The sequence below is a fragment of the Sceloporus occidentalis genome, unplaced genomic scaffold (genome assembly GCF_023333645.1).
Source record: "Sceloporus occidentalis isolate IW3139 unplaced genomic scaffold, rSceOcc1.0.p SCAF_3, whole genome shotgun sequence".
Taxonomy (NCBI): Eukaryota; Metazoa; Chordata; class Lepidosauria; order Squamata; family Phrynosomatidae; genus Sceloporus; species Sceloporus occidentalis.
In genome coordinates, this window is record NW_028316983.1 from 233007165 (window position 1) to 233021044 (window position 13880).

The window sequence follows — 13880 nt, forward strand, 5'->3', positions numbered from 1 at the left end:
GGATAGCCATCCAAACAGATGATTTAATTAAGCTAACCAGACTAAATTTTCTGGTTTGATATTTCTTGGAATGGTTTAAAGTTAAAGTATGTCAGGAGGTCTCTTAGAGATCTTGCAGCTCATGGCAAAATATTACAGTTGTGCATGGATATACAGCAATCAGCTCAATACCTCTCTGCATGAAGAAGTGTATGCTCTACTACTGAGTAGTTTGTTCTACTACTGAGTATTGGAATTTATCATAAACATGGTGTAGAGTCTACAAAAGCAATGTTGGATGCTACTCCATGCCTTTAACAGGTGAGCAGTGGTAGTGGGTCACCTCCATATCTGTGGGTCAGTGAATCTCTCCAGGGTTAGTCTGAACTTTAAAGGAGTTGTGCAAAATGTCACACTATTGGGGTTTAGTATTTCGGACCTTGAACAGCACTTTTAAAATTGGCACTAAAACAGAGTAGACTCACTGAAATGGAAGCCACCAGCTGTCACTGTGGTTCTCCAGATTCATAGTCCAATGCTCAAACCACTACACCGGCTCCTAATTAATTAATTAATGTTAACTAATTACCTTTTTAGGTTCTGCTCCCAAACTAGTTTTTCTGGATCACTCCCCCTACACAGCCAGTAAAATTTGTTCAAGTCAGTTTCTTTGCCAGTCGTAACTGAGTGGTGTTTACTAAGCAATTAGCAGCACTTTTACAGTTTGACCTCTGTTAGTCCATCCAGGGACAAATGACAACATGTCTGAAGAAATTAAGGACAATTCCCAGGGAGATGATAAGGGTAAAAAGGTTCCTTGGCAGAGATGCATCTCTTTTCATTTGGCCAGCTCCAGAGGCCCACACAGAAATCTAAGGAAGAAGAGGAGCTGTTTTGTGGGTGGAGGAGAGGAGGAAAGGATAACATTAATCAGGAAGGTATATCTGGATAGGCCACACACAATTTGTGGGCACAAAAATAAAATGAGTTACAGCACTGATTTGCTGGAACTGAAAAGTAACTTCCACCTTGAAATCGTGTCAATGGATGGATCGTTGCAAACACTGTTATTTTCTGTGAAGAGTTGAAGAGAGATAAGTTGAATATTAGAGAAAGGCGGCATTCAGAAAAGTAATCCCTTTGTTGAAGAATCATTGGCTGAGATTCTACATAGTGTAAATATCTGCTGGCAGAGTTACATTATGCAACCCTTATACTACAAGTACAGCCTGACATATGTGTATCAGTGGTCAACAAGCATGGCTGACAACACATTGTGCAATCATAATGAGCAATGTGTAAAGGTAGTGCATACGGGCAGCGATGCTCACATGCTTCTCTTGTTCGCAAGGCAAGGGGAGAAATCTCAGGGCAAGAGCAATAGAATCACTAGGGTTGGTGTCACCGGGTGTGGTAACTCATGGTATCACCACTACACCATTCACCTTCTCTGATACCACACCATACAAAATCCTTAGTAATGGTTTTGTACTACTGTTACTCATAAATCGTAATTTCCATATATCTCATATATATGAATGCAATGGTAATAGTTGTGACATAAACACCTAGCACAGATTATACTTTTAAATTACAATATCATACGCACAGCCTAAATGTATTTACATATACATAGTTTCATGAGCTTAAAGTGAAAATTGGTAAAATGTGAATAGAATAGAATCTTTATTGTGGTCATAGACTAGCACACGATAACATGTGATGTTTTTAAAGATTTTTTTTAAAAAAAATAAAGAATTATAATAATTGAAATTTGAAATTTTATTTTTTAAAAAACTCTGGAGCCTCACCTTCCACTGAGCCTCACCCCACTCATATCACCTCTTCAGCATTTTAATGGGACACAGGTGAATGCCACAGCATGTTTGTGCCAAAAGGTATATGTTTGAGAAGCAATGGTGTCACCTCTTATGGTGTCATCTAGTGTGGACCGCATCCCCTGCACTCCCATAGTAATGCCTCTGGGTAAGCGCACTGCCTTGAAAAGTAGGCATATATCTATTTTCTTCATTTGTTAGACTTCTTGGTTTTTATTGGAATGGTATTCTTAGTGCAAGAAAGCCAGTGCAATGGTTGAGTGTTGGACTATGACTCTGGAGGTCAAGGTTCGAATCCCTGCTCAGCAGTGGAAACCTACTGGGTAGCCCTGAGCAAGTCAAACTTTCTCAACCTCAAAGGATGGCAAAGACAAGCCCCCTCTGAACAAATCTTGCCAAGAAAAGCCTGTGATATGTTTGCCTAAGGGTCACCATAGCTTGGAAATGTCTTGAAGGTACATAACAGAAATAGTATGCAACTGTGGTTGATCCTGAACTTATCATGCTTAGTGATATCACTACTGGTCTGCCACTTGTGATATCACCCTTGTAACATCATGGCCTGCCCCCTATGACATTACAAAGGATCATCTCTAGTCTCTGAAATCTCGAGATAGTCCTGATATGGCAGTGCAGATGCAGGCCTAGATATCAAAGGTGCTGAACCTTTGATTCAGCACCTTAGATGGCTCCTTAAAAGTTTGGCTAAAGCCCAGAGTGGATTCACTGCTCCACTGACATGGAAGCCCACAGCTATCACTGGGTGATTCTGCTTTTGTCAAACTCAAAAGGTCTTTTATACAACCTTTTGGAGTTTGCATCTTATGCTTCCATCAGGGATGAAAACTAAGGCACTCCAGACAGGCTCAAGCAAGCTGAGCCAAAGCAAGCTTCTGTTTATGGATTGAAGAATATTAGAATGTCACTGTAATCACAATATAGGAAATTGCATCCTATAAACTACATGCAAATCCCAACAGTTTTTGGAAAAGAAGCAGCTTTATTTCTCTTCTGAGGCTGAGAAGAATGCTCGGGAATTAATCTTAAACATGATAGTTTCTGCCAAGACACTACATGGAATGTGTTAGAAATCCGTAAAATAACCATTAATGCCAGCAGATGTTACTTTTAGTTATGCATACATACCTAAAGAGCTGATGTAGAATATTGGTGAAACATCATCATCCAAGAGAGTAACTCTTCTAAGCTTTGCCAGAAATCATAGCAGGCATCATCTTAAAAGAAGTATTCATATCTCTTCGTTTAATTTTCCAGAATTTTCCATCATTTTTAATGCTGCTTTTAAGATGCTTGCTATTGGCCATTTTTAAAAAATATTAAATAAGTAAACCTACATAGAAGGAAATTCCACCACTTGCAGAGGCAGCGTATTCCACTGTCAAACAGCTTTTACCATTCTTTCTTATGTTTAGGTGGGATCTCTTTTCTGATTGTTTGAATCCAATGCTTGTTCCATCCTCAACATGATATTCTTTCAAATATTTAAACATAGCTATCATGTCACCTTTTTGCCTTATTAACGTAAAATGATATTTTCTGACTATATTGCAGTGCAGTGAATACATTTCTAATTTCTGTTTGGAAATGTTTTTAATGGGTTAAGGTACTGGATTAATTGATGCCCATGAAAGCATTGCAATTAGTTTTGACTAGCTTGCACCACTTTTCAGTGCAACTGTATCATGACTAGCCACGAATGTGTAATGTTGGCCAATGTTTATATATAGTTTATTGGGTATTTTTCTTCTTTCTGTTTTTAAAAAGCAGTTCTCCTCTTCTGTCTTCTTCCTCCCCCTGCCTCTCTGTAGGGCCTTGGTTGTTGCCATTTTCCCATCCCAGTTGCATCTCTTCCCTTTGTTGGAGGGGAAAGGAGAAATTGCTGAAACCTGAGCTGTGTGACTGGATGGAGAAGAGGAGGATGCAGGCAAGATGAGGTGGTGATTTGACCCTCCCCCTTATTTATTCATCCAAAGGAAGTGTCTTTGAACAGCACTTCAGCCTGGGAGCCCTCCAAAGTTCAAAGCAAAACCGAAGGAGAGCTTGTGTCACTCTGAGGCCTTAATCTAATCACAATGTCCCCTTTGATTTAAAAGTCCACTTGGGAGGTAGAGAATACCCCTCTGGAGCCTCTGAAATATGGTGGTTTTCCGCTCTTTCTGCTTGTTCCTCCCTTTTCGATGTCCTGCTCATTCAACATAAACACACTGCTTCTTTGCAGCACAATTCCATGCAAACTTGTGCAGAGGCAAAATCTCATTATACCCAGTGAGAGAGCTACTTCTGAGGCATGTCTGCATGGCACACAACATGTTACAGCATGCTACTAATAAACCCAAAGGAGAAAGGATATTGAACTTCAGGAGAGGCAAAATGTAGTTTCTCTCTTTGTTCTGAGCAATAGTGTTGACAAGGACTGTCAAGTCAGACATAATGAAAAAGCTTTCCTAAAAACCAATTCTTCATTTGCAGCTGTGCATTAAGCATGCATTTTAGACTGACATATCAAAAAATCCAAAAGAGGCAATCCAAAATGTACATGGCTGTGTGTCTGTATGCGTTGTGTGCTTTCAAGTTGTTTCTGACATATGGCGACCCTATAACAGAGTTTTCTGGGCAAGTTTCTTCAGGAGGGGTTTGCCATTGCCATCCTCTGAGGTAGAGTGTGTGACATGCCCAAGGTCACTGTATTCTTAAAATACAACCACAAACCAACTGTTGGCTTTTAAAATATCTGTTGCATTGTGCCTGACTATGATGTGGGAGGAGAGTTGTATGGATACCATGGGGTGTTCGAAAGACAAATTAATAGGAGCTGAAACAAATCAAGCCTGAACTCTCACTAGAAGCAAAGATGACTAAACTGAGACTGTCATACTTTGGACATATTATGAGATGACAGGACTCACCAGAAAAGACAATAATGTTTGGTAAAGTAGGCATTAGGAAAAGAGGAAGATGTATTATAGGTGGATAGACTCAATCAAGGAAGCCAGGACCCAAGTTTGCAAGACCTGAGCAGAGCTGTTGATGATAGGGAAACTTGACATTCTCCCATTCATTGGGTTGCAATAAATTAAAGTTGATTTGACAGCAAATACAACAACAATCACATACATTGCAAAATTGTTTTATATTTCTTAAATGTTGTCTGGTTCTATCATCCAACAATTGCATGTTATTTCTTTCTCCTAACCCATAATTCAAAGATATAGCCATGTTAGTCTGTAAAATCAGTATGTCACACCCTTGAGACTAAATGCTAGTCTCAAAGGTGCTACAAGATCTGTTTACATACTAACCTATAATGTTAGTTATGTTCTTGGACACTTATGATACTGTACATAGAGGGCAGGGGTGGATTTGCAATAATAATAATAATAATAATTATTATTATTATTATTATTATTATTTGTATTCCACTTTTTCACAAAGGAATCAAAGCGAATTCCAACAGTATAAATAAAACATCAAACAATTAAAAATTACAATTTAAAAACCCCAAAACCCGACCCCTCCCCCCATCAAAAAAACCATGATCAATCCCTAAAAAAGATTAAACATCAAAAAAAATGTAAACTGTCCAATATGAATACACTAAAATTTTGGGCAGATTAGCACTAGAAATGTCTTCCTCTAGAGGAGGGGGGATGAGGGTGATGGTTTCAATCAATTTTGATATTAGGGAGAGGCAAGTCTAATGGATCTAATGGATCTAACCTAGTCTGGAAAGGCCTGTTGGAAAAGTAAAGTCAGAGAGAAATAAAAGGCATGAAGTACTGATGACTTGTAGTCTCTTCCAACTCTATGATTCAGATCAAACCTTACTTCTTCCACTCTATATAGCCAAATCATAATTTTGTGTGTGTGTGATTTTGTACAATGCATTGTATCTAAGGAAACCTATATTTAGGCCACTGTGTGACCCTTTTCTTATATATACAGTATACAGCTTTGCATGATGGCACTTTTGCTTTTATCTAGTTTTTTTTTTTTTTAAGTAATTCTGGAAAGGTTTAAATGAGTCCCAATTAAATAAAATAGGCTTAACAGAATCTACATGCCCTTCGTCAGGATAATGCTTCCTTCTCCAGATCATTTTAATAGCTATTTTCTGTTCTTTCTCCTGCTTTATTATAGTTTTACTCTGTCTGGTGAGTCAACCCAATTTTCTCATACTGCTCTAAATATGGATACTTCCTGCTCCCTCATAGTACATTTCTCATAATGGCATACCTGCTGGTAACAGTTTTAATTTTTCCAGCAGATCAACAGCTTGTCAAGGGAGTGACCAGCATTTTCTGTATTGCAGGCAATTTTAAAGGAGGTCAGAACTGGGAGAAAACAGAGATATATGTCACACAACTACCCCGATGACTGAAAAAGAACAGAAACCATTTGTTAGGAGCTCTACTCTGTGGCATACCTAGCATAATATAAATCTAACCTTGAGGACAGGGCAATTTCAGCCTATGTTCTACTGGCACCAAGACCCAGAAATCCTTGGTCCATAAAATGTATCCAGGTTTTTACAATAATTGCTACAGTTTCTGGTAAACCAGAGGTTACTATGTAGAAATCTGTAATTTGTACAACTGGTAATCGTATTAAACGTATCAAGGACAGAACACAAGCAATCAGAGTGGGATCACAAATCCATCTGTGTGCTTGGTGTATTTACAGAATAATACCAGATTAGATGACCCATTTTATAACCTCAAATGACTGTGATTTATTCAGCAAACCTCTGGTTTCCGTTCACACAAGTCTAGTAAATAAATGGAGCTGAGTTAGAAAAGCAATAAGCAGGCCACATCTGAAAGAGCCTCCCTTGCAAAATGGCAGTCTCAGCTTTCCAGGATGTGAATTTGGCATAATACAAGCCACCTGATCCATGACCCATTTAAGCTGATGGATACGTGTGTAAGCATCTGTACCGCTGTTAAATTCAACAAAACGGGATTAGCTAAGATTCAGACATTTCAGCTTAACTGGGTTGTGGACTGGGCTGGTCGAGACCACATCCAAATCTGTGGGTTGTATCATCTAAAACGACTTAACAAAACTGTGATCAGCAGTTCCAGCTCTTAAACATCTACTGCAAATTGTTTCATGTGGGTTACAGCTGTGGCCAGTGGTCAAAGAAAATTATACCTTCTGCTTTTTTTAAAAAAAAAAGCCTAGCACAATATTGTAGTAAAAATTGTTATTTTTAAAAGAGAGAAAATAGTTTTTTCTGGACAGATATGACTACATCTTATACCGTTCCCTCCCCTCCTTTTCTCTGCTTTCAGGGTGTGAGGTTTTGTATATAATAAAGACTGATGCTCATTTTCACAGTGTTGAGTCTGGAGCAAACTGTGTTACATTTCCCACACAAAGCCAGAAACTGACAGATGGGAACTAGGAAGAACACAACATTTGGTATGACTCCTTGAATATTCTGAGTCAACAACCAGGAAACAGAAGGTTGTGGTTTTCCAGAAGAATTTCTCAAACTTCTTTCCCCTCTACCCCTCCTGAATTAAAACTAGATCCATACTGTATTCATATACCCCACAAGATCCACTTTAAGAGACTAAAAGAATTACCTGCTCTGATTTTGGATGCTAAATAGGGTCAGCTCTGGGTAGTATTTGGATAGGAGACTGCCAATGAATGCCAGGTGCTGTAGGCTATATTTCAGAGGAAGGAACTGTCAAAACCACATCTGAATATTCCTTGCCTAAGAAAATCCTATGAAATTTCATGGATGACTTGAAGGCACATAAACACACAAGGAGCCTGGGTCCCCAGCTACTCTTCTGATCAGGGAATTGGTGATTCACACACAGTTGCTAAAAACATAGATGTTTGGATCTAGAAGGGATTCTGCAGGACCTATTCCAGGTTTCTTTTGACCTTGGAGTGTCATCTTGCTTCTTCTCAATGTTTTCTGCCTTTTAGAAAGCAACTGTGGGCGCTAAACTGTGTCTAGTGGTGGAGTTATGTTTAAAAGGTACACCAAAAGTCCTCCTGAGACTTCTCCAGGGACTGGGGTGGGTGGGTAACATAGCCTATGGGTCACGCTTTGATGCTCTATTCCACCCTCCTGCTCAATGTAGGATCAACAAAGCAGGAGACAACTACACCATTTCTTAATGGTGGCTGTTCAGCATTTCATTAAATACATCTATTAAGAGAACACCATCACCTCTCAAGATTTCAGCAATTGAAGTATCAAATAGTTCTAATGTTGAGCCAAAGTTTGCTACTTTGCAATTTCCACCCATTGGTTCCACAATCTTAAACTGTCCTGATTTGGCAGAGAGAGGCCTGATTAATATTCTTTTTCTACTTTTCTACTTTTTCAGTTGCTTTAAAAATGGCTCGCTTTCTTCACCATTCACAATGTTGCTGCTACAATCAATTTCAAAGCCCTTTAGGCCTATCTTAATTTGGGTTTTTTTTTGGGGGGGGGGGAATGCAGTGTCTATATCTTCAGATGTTTTGTCCCACAACTCCCACAGTCCCTTACCTGTGGCCATGCTGGATGGAACTGATGGGAGTTATAGACCAAAAACGTTTAGCAGCATACCCTCCAAGTGTCCCATTTGGCAGGATCCTAGTTAATCCTAATTAATCCTCTATCATAAATTTTTTTTTAGCTACTTTTAAAATGTTCCAGTTTCTCTCTCCTCACTTTCCCTCTTTGTCACCAACTTAGTCCAATTGCTGAAAACTGAGTTCAAAGTGCAAAAGTAGTTTGCATTCAAATAATGTATCAGGGGAATGGAGGAAAATGGCAGAACCTTGCCCTTCCCAGTAGGCTCAGGCAAAAGCAAACTGATGTAGCCTCTTCCAGTTAGTACATTTTTAATCATTAATAATTTTGACATCTTGATCATGCACTGGTGTTGCATGGCCAAACATGTCCTGCTTTGCATCTGTGAAACATTAAGGGTATGTGATTCTAGTCCTCCCTTCTGGTTCCTGTTCAGCCCTTTTCAGTTAAAAAAAATATAAACAGACCTGTGAAGCCCAGAGTCTACCTAGTATACACCTTTGTGTGCCTTCAAGTTGTTTCCGACTTACAGCGACCCTAAGGCAACACTATAATGGGTTTTTCATGGCTTTGTTCAGAAGAGATTTGCCATAACCCTCCCCTGAGGCTGAGAGCATGTGACTTGGCCAAGGTCACCCATGCCTGAGTGGGAATTTCACCCTGGTCTTCAGAGTTGTAGCCCAATGCTCAAACCACTTTGCCACACTGGCTCTCCCCCTTGTGTTAGAGCCTAAAAGCAAGAGAAAGCACACTCTCATAGCTTTGCCACACCAGGCCTCTGGGAATTCAGATGATTATGTGGCAACTTGATAGACCATTTTATTCCTTGAAACTGTATTGGGAGTCTACATTCTTTCATGGGTGCACACCCGCCCAGACTCTCTGCAGGAAGTTTGAGGCGATTCCCCTTCATTATATGATTATCTTAATCCCAGTTGCTGGAGTTTGTCATAGATGGTGCTGATAATTATCACATCACTTCACTGTCTGGGAGTTCGGAAGTCAGTCCCCCCCCCCCCCCGGTCATGCTTTCCAAACTTTGCATAATTGCTTATTGCACGGAAGGTGCTTCCTTTCTTTGCATCCCTTCCATTGCCAAATCCTTGAGTCACCCTTGTGCACCCAAAAACTCCCCCACATCTTCCCATTGGCTTCAAAGAGCTAGCTTGCATGATGTGAGGGTTCATTCATGACAGTGAGATTGACACAGTCTCACCCCATTGTCCATTGATGGAAGGTGGCTTCCTTTTGGAGTCAGGAGTGAAGCTGTTTTTTAAAAGCAAACAGCTGCCCTGAGTAATGACCCGCTTACTAGCTGATTGATGTAGTATTAAAAAATAATCTTGCAGGCTGCAATGGAAAAAAATCTCATTCATAAAGTGCTCCACTCAAGCTTCAGACTTCTGCCAGGAGACAGACAGCATGGTTCATGTTTGCTTAGTGTTCTGTTTCAAACTGGAGATTTATTGACCAATAACATGATTGTCCAATAGATGTCCTCCTGGACCCCCAGAAAATGGATTCTGGAGGGAAAGTAATTACTCCAGCCCCTATTTTTCATGATCCGTTACCCTCCAGTTATGTTTATTATTTCTGAGGATGTTGGAGTTTGTAGTTTTACATATCTGAGATAACCAGTTGTAGAAGGCTTTTTTAGAAACTACAAGATATGGAGATACTAGAATGCTGAACATAGATGTTAATTTTTAAAGATTCATTTATTCATTCCTTTCTGTTTTGTGCATTCATTCCCTTCTTTCTCCCTTTTGAAAGAGAGCATTTGTGGACACCAGATCCCATTTGCTCTCAGAACCTAAGCAGGGTCACCCCTGGTCACTACTTGGATGGGGAACTGTCAGAGAATGTATGTGGATGTATTCAAAACATGTTCAAGACATGCAAAGTTTTATTCTGGTTTATCCCAGGTCTTCCCACAACTGTTATTCACATAGCTGACAATGTGAATCTCTTAGGAAAATTCAGAAAAAACACTGAGATCAATTATCCTGGGTTAACTGGGGGTTTTGGCAGCTTCCCCAAAAACTTATTCAGGTGCATTTGAAATGCATGTGAACACCAAAGACTCAACCCACATCATCTGAATAAACCCTTACTTATTTGATTAATTCTCCTAGGCAAACATTTAAAATCTGAGTTGGCATGAGAAGGGGAGGTTATCTTTTTGGAATGTAACTCCTGGAATCCACTAGGCTGGTTAGTGAATTCCAGGAGCCCCCAAAAAGTTGCTTCCATGCTCTGATTGATGTATATATGTGTGCATGCATATGCACACGTAGGCGGGATACAGACCACCCCTTTGGGGAGGCCTGCACCCCCCCTTTCCCCGACGGATTGGGGGCTGAGCTGCCACAGTGGCAGCCCCAGAGGCCCCGATTCGCCACTTTTCCTGGCCTCAGGGTAGCGGCAAAACGCTGCTTCCCCGCAGCCTGGAAAGGGGTGTCCTTGGGGCTTCATGCCCCAAGGACACCCCAACAGTGGCAGGGAGGCAGAGAAAGGGGCTACTTGGCCCCTTTCTCTTTTGTGTAGCTGGCGCAGCTGTGTAAAGGATGCGCCAGTGACACAAACGGCGAAAGGAGCTCCAAAACGGAGCTCCTTTCGGCACCGCTGAAAGGGCGCCACAAGTGCCCTGCAGCGACGTGCGTACATCACGCCCATGCCACTCCGTTTGGAGGTGGCGCGGCCATGACATCATAATGGCGGCACCCATGTAGACAGGGCGCCGCTATTACAACGCTGCAGGTACGTGCTAGGGTTGCGGGGCATCTGTAAAGGACACCGCAAGGCAACCCTAGCACGTATCCAGGCCTGGGCTTTGTGCCGGTCTGGATACCGCCATAGAGAGATCTAGATGACAATCTTTATGCACATTGTCTTGGCAATAAATCTTGCTTCATTCAGTAGGACTTACTTCTCAATGAACTGGTATCTAGGATCATGCTGTCATAAGGGTTGCTCCTGCTTGTGCTTTTTTTATTCCTTAATGCCTCCATAGCATGCAAAGGGGATGTGGTGGTCTATGTTGATTGCAAGATCGGTAGGTTGGCAGTTCAAGGCCAGGGTGCCACATGATGGGGTGAGCTCCCATCATTAGTCCTAACTTCTGCCAACCTAGCAGTTCAAAAGCATATATGCAAGTAGATAAATAAGTACCACTCCAGTGGGAAGGTAAATAGCATTCTGTGTAATCATGCTGGCCACATGAGCACAGAGTAGTCTCTGACAACGCTGGTCCTTTGGCTTGGTAATGGAGATGAGGGCTGCCCCCTACAGTCGGACACAATTTGACAACCTTGTCAATGGGAATACCTTTACCTTACCTAGAGGGTGTTCCCACTTGCCTATAAAGCGGATCATGAAGCGAATTAAGAGGTGTCATTCCCACTGATGCCCGAATTAGTTCCTCAATGCCCTGGAATCGTTTCCACTGCGATTCGATTCAAAATCGAATTATATCGTATAATTCGAATTAGACGCCTATAAACCGGTTTTAAAAAAAATAGAAGATTATAAAGCGGGTTATTTTTGAAAGTGGGGTACGATTCGCTGTATCCGAATGGGAACGACATGGGTGTCTGATGCGGGAACCTGGAGATGGGAGGAGCAGCACTCAAGGGGCTGGCCTGGAGGTGTCACCCTCTTTGGTCTCTTTCTGCATCACCAGCACCATTTTTTTCAATTCGCATAGACTTTCCCCCGGTGGATTGCAACCTCCCCTCTGCTCCTCATTCATAGACCAATGTGTGAGGAGAGCCATTGAACACAATTTTTAACTATTCTTTTTTATTTTTTCACCTCTGCCTGAGCACCTGAGCAGCAGATTGGCTTTGCAGTACATGCCTGTTTGATCGCCCCCCAGACAGCCCAGGGAGCAATGGGGGAGGCAAAGCGATTTTGGGGAAAGGAGGCTCCTTCCAGAGAAACTATGGGATGGGCTTTGCAGGACATCCTTGCTTGATCGCCCCCCAGACAGCCCAGGGAGCAATGGGGGAGGCAAGGAGATTTTGGGAAAAGGAGGCTCCTTCCAGAGGAACTATGGGATGGGCTGCTTGATTGCCCCCCAGACAGCAATGGGGGAGTTAAAGCGATTTGGGGGAATGGAGAGCCTGGATGCCCAGGGATCTGAGGGGGGGGGGTCGAGCCTTATCTTCTCTCTTCCCCAAAGATTCTCTCCCCAATAATGAAGCCCGCTGCCTTCTCCTCCTTGATCCGATTTGCCAAGCCTCCTTCTAGTCTGGGGAGACACAACAGAAGAGTCTTGGATGCAGCCAATTTTCATTGGCTGCCCTAAAAATAAAAAAACCCTAGACTTGTGACGTCTGAAGCCTACGCACTTGATTGACAGCTTGTGGACACAAATGGGAACAGGGAGCAAGTTAATTCGCTTTAAAATAAAGCGATTTAAAATAAATGGGAACGAAAACAGGGACTAAATGAATTGAGGTAATTTGCCCCTTTTGGTAATGGAAATGATGGAAAAAAATTGAATTATTCCCGGAACATAATCCGAATCAGAATCGCGCCAATATAATCCGTTTTATCTGCCAAGTGGGAACACCCCCCTAGAATACAAAAGCAAAAGTCTGCATCTGCATAAGTGCTCTTAAAAGCATCAAAAGAGAGACGACAGTGGGGGTACAGGCTTCTTGCTCTGTTCTTCTCTGTTTATCAGGCAAATTGCCCCTTCCTTCACACCATCTTTTTTAACAGCCATCTCAGAAGTAGCCACGTTGATTTGTTCCAGCATAATACAAAAAGAGAGTCTTGTGGTACCTTTGCAACTAACAGATGTAATATATTTGAACCTTTTTATATATTCTTTTTTATATATTCTGGATTTTACTTGGTTTTGTACAGCGCCGTGTACATTTACGGCGCTTAATAAATTAAGCTAATAATAATATAGCTAATAACCTGAACTTGCATGGATGTTACTCATGCTAAAGTACATCTGTCCATCTGCAAAGTGCCACTGTCCATCCTTCTGCTTTGCTGCTTCTCTCCCACCAAAGCCATAGTGTCAAGAAATTGCAGGAGAAGGAACATACACCCCAGTTTCCTTCCTACCATTAAGCTGGGCCTCTTCTGTCTTTCAATACCTTTGATGTCACTGAAAATAGACCTTCCCCTCTTCCCCAAAGTATATATCTTCATTATCACCAAACAATGAAATATTTCTTTGCAAATAGAAACCTTTCATCAGGTCTGGGCTCATAAGTAGCTTATTTATGGATTTAAGCTAGGAGGAATTTTACCAGTGTTATGGATTGTTCCTGTGTGTCCCAGGGACATTCTTTCCTCCTCACACTTCTGCTGGATTGTTTGGATTGAATAATTTATAATGTTTTATAAACACATATTAATTCAGCTTCAGGACAGACATGTGAAGAAAATTACCACTATCATCAGCTACTTAAATCATACATTACAGATCTCAAGAAGAGTACCCCAAGGCCCTACATTCCAGTTCTTCCTGCCACTTA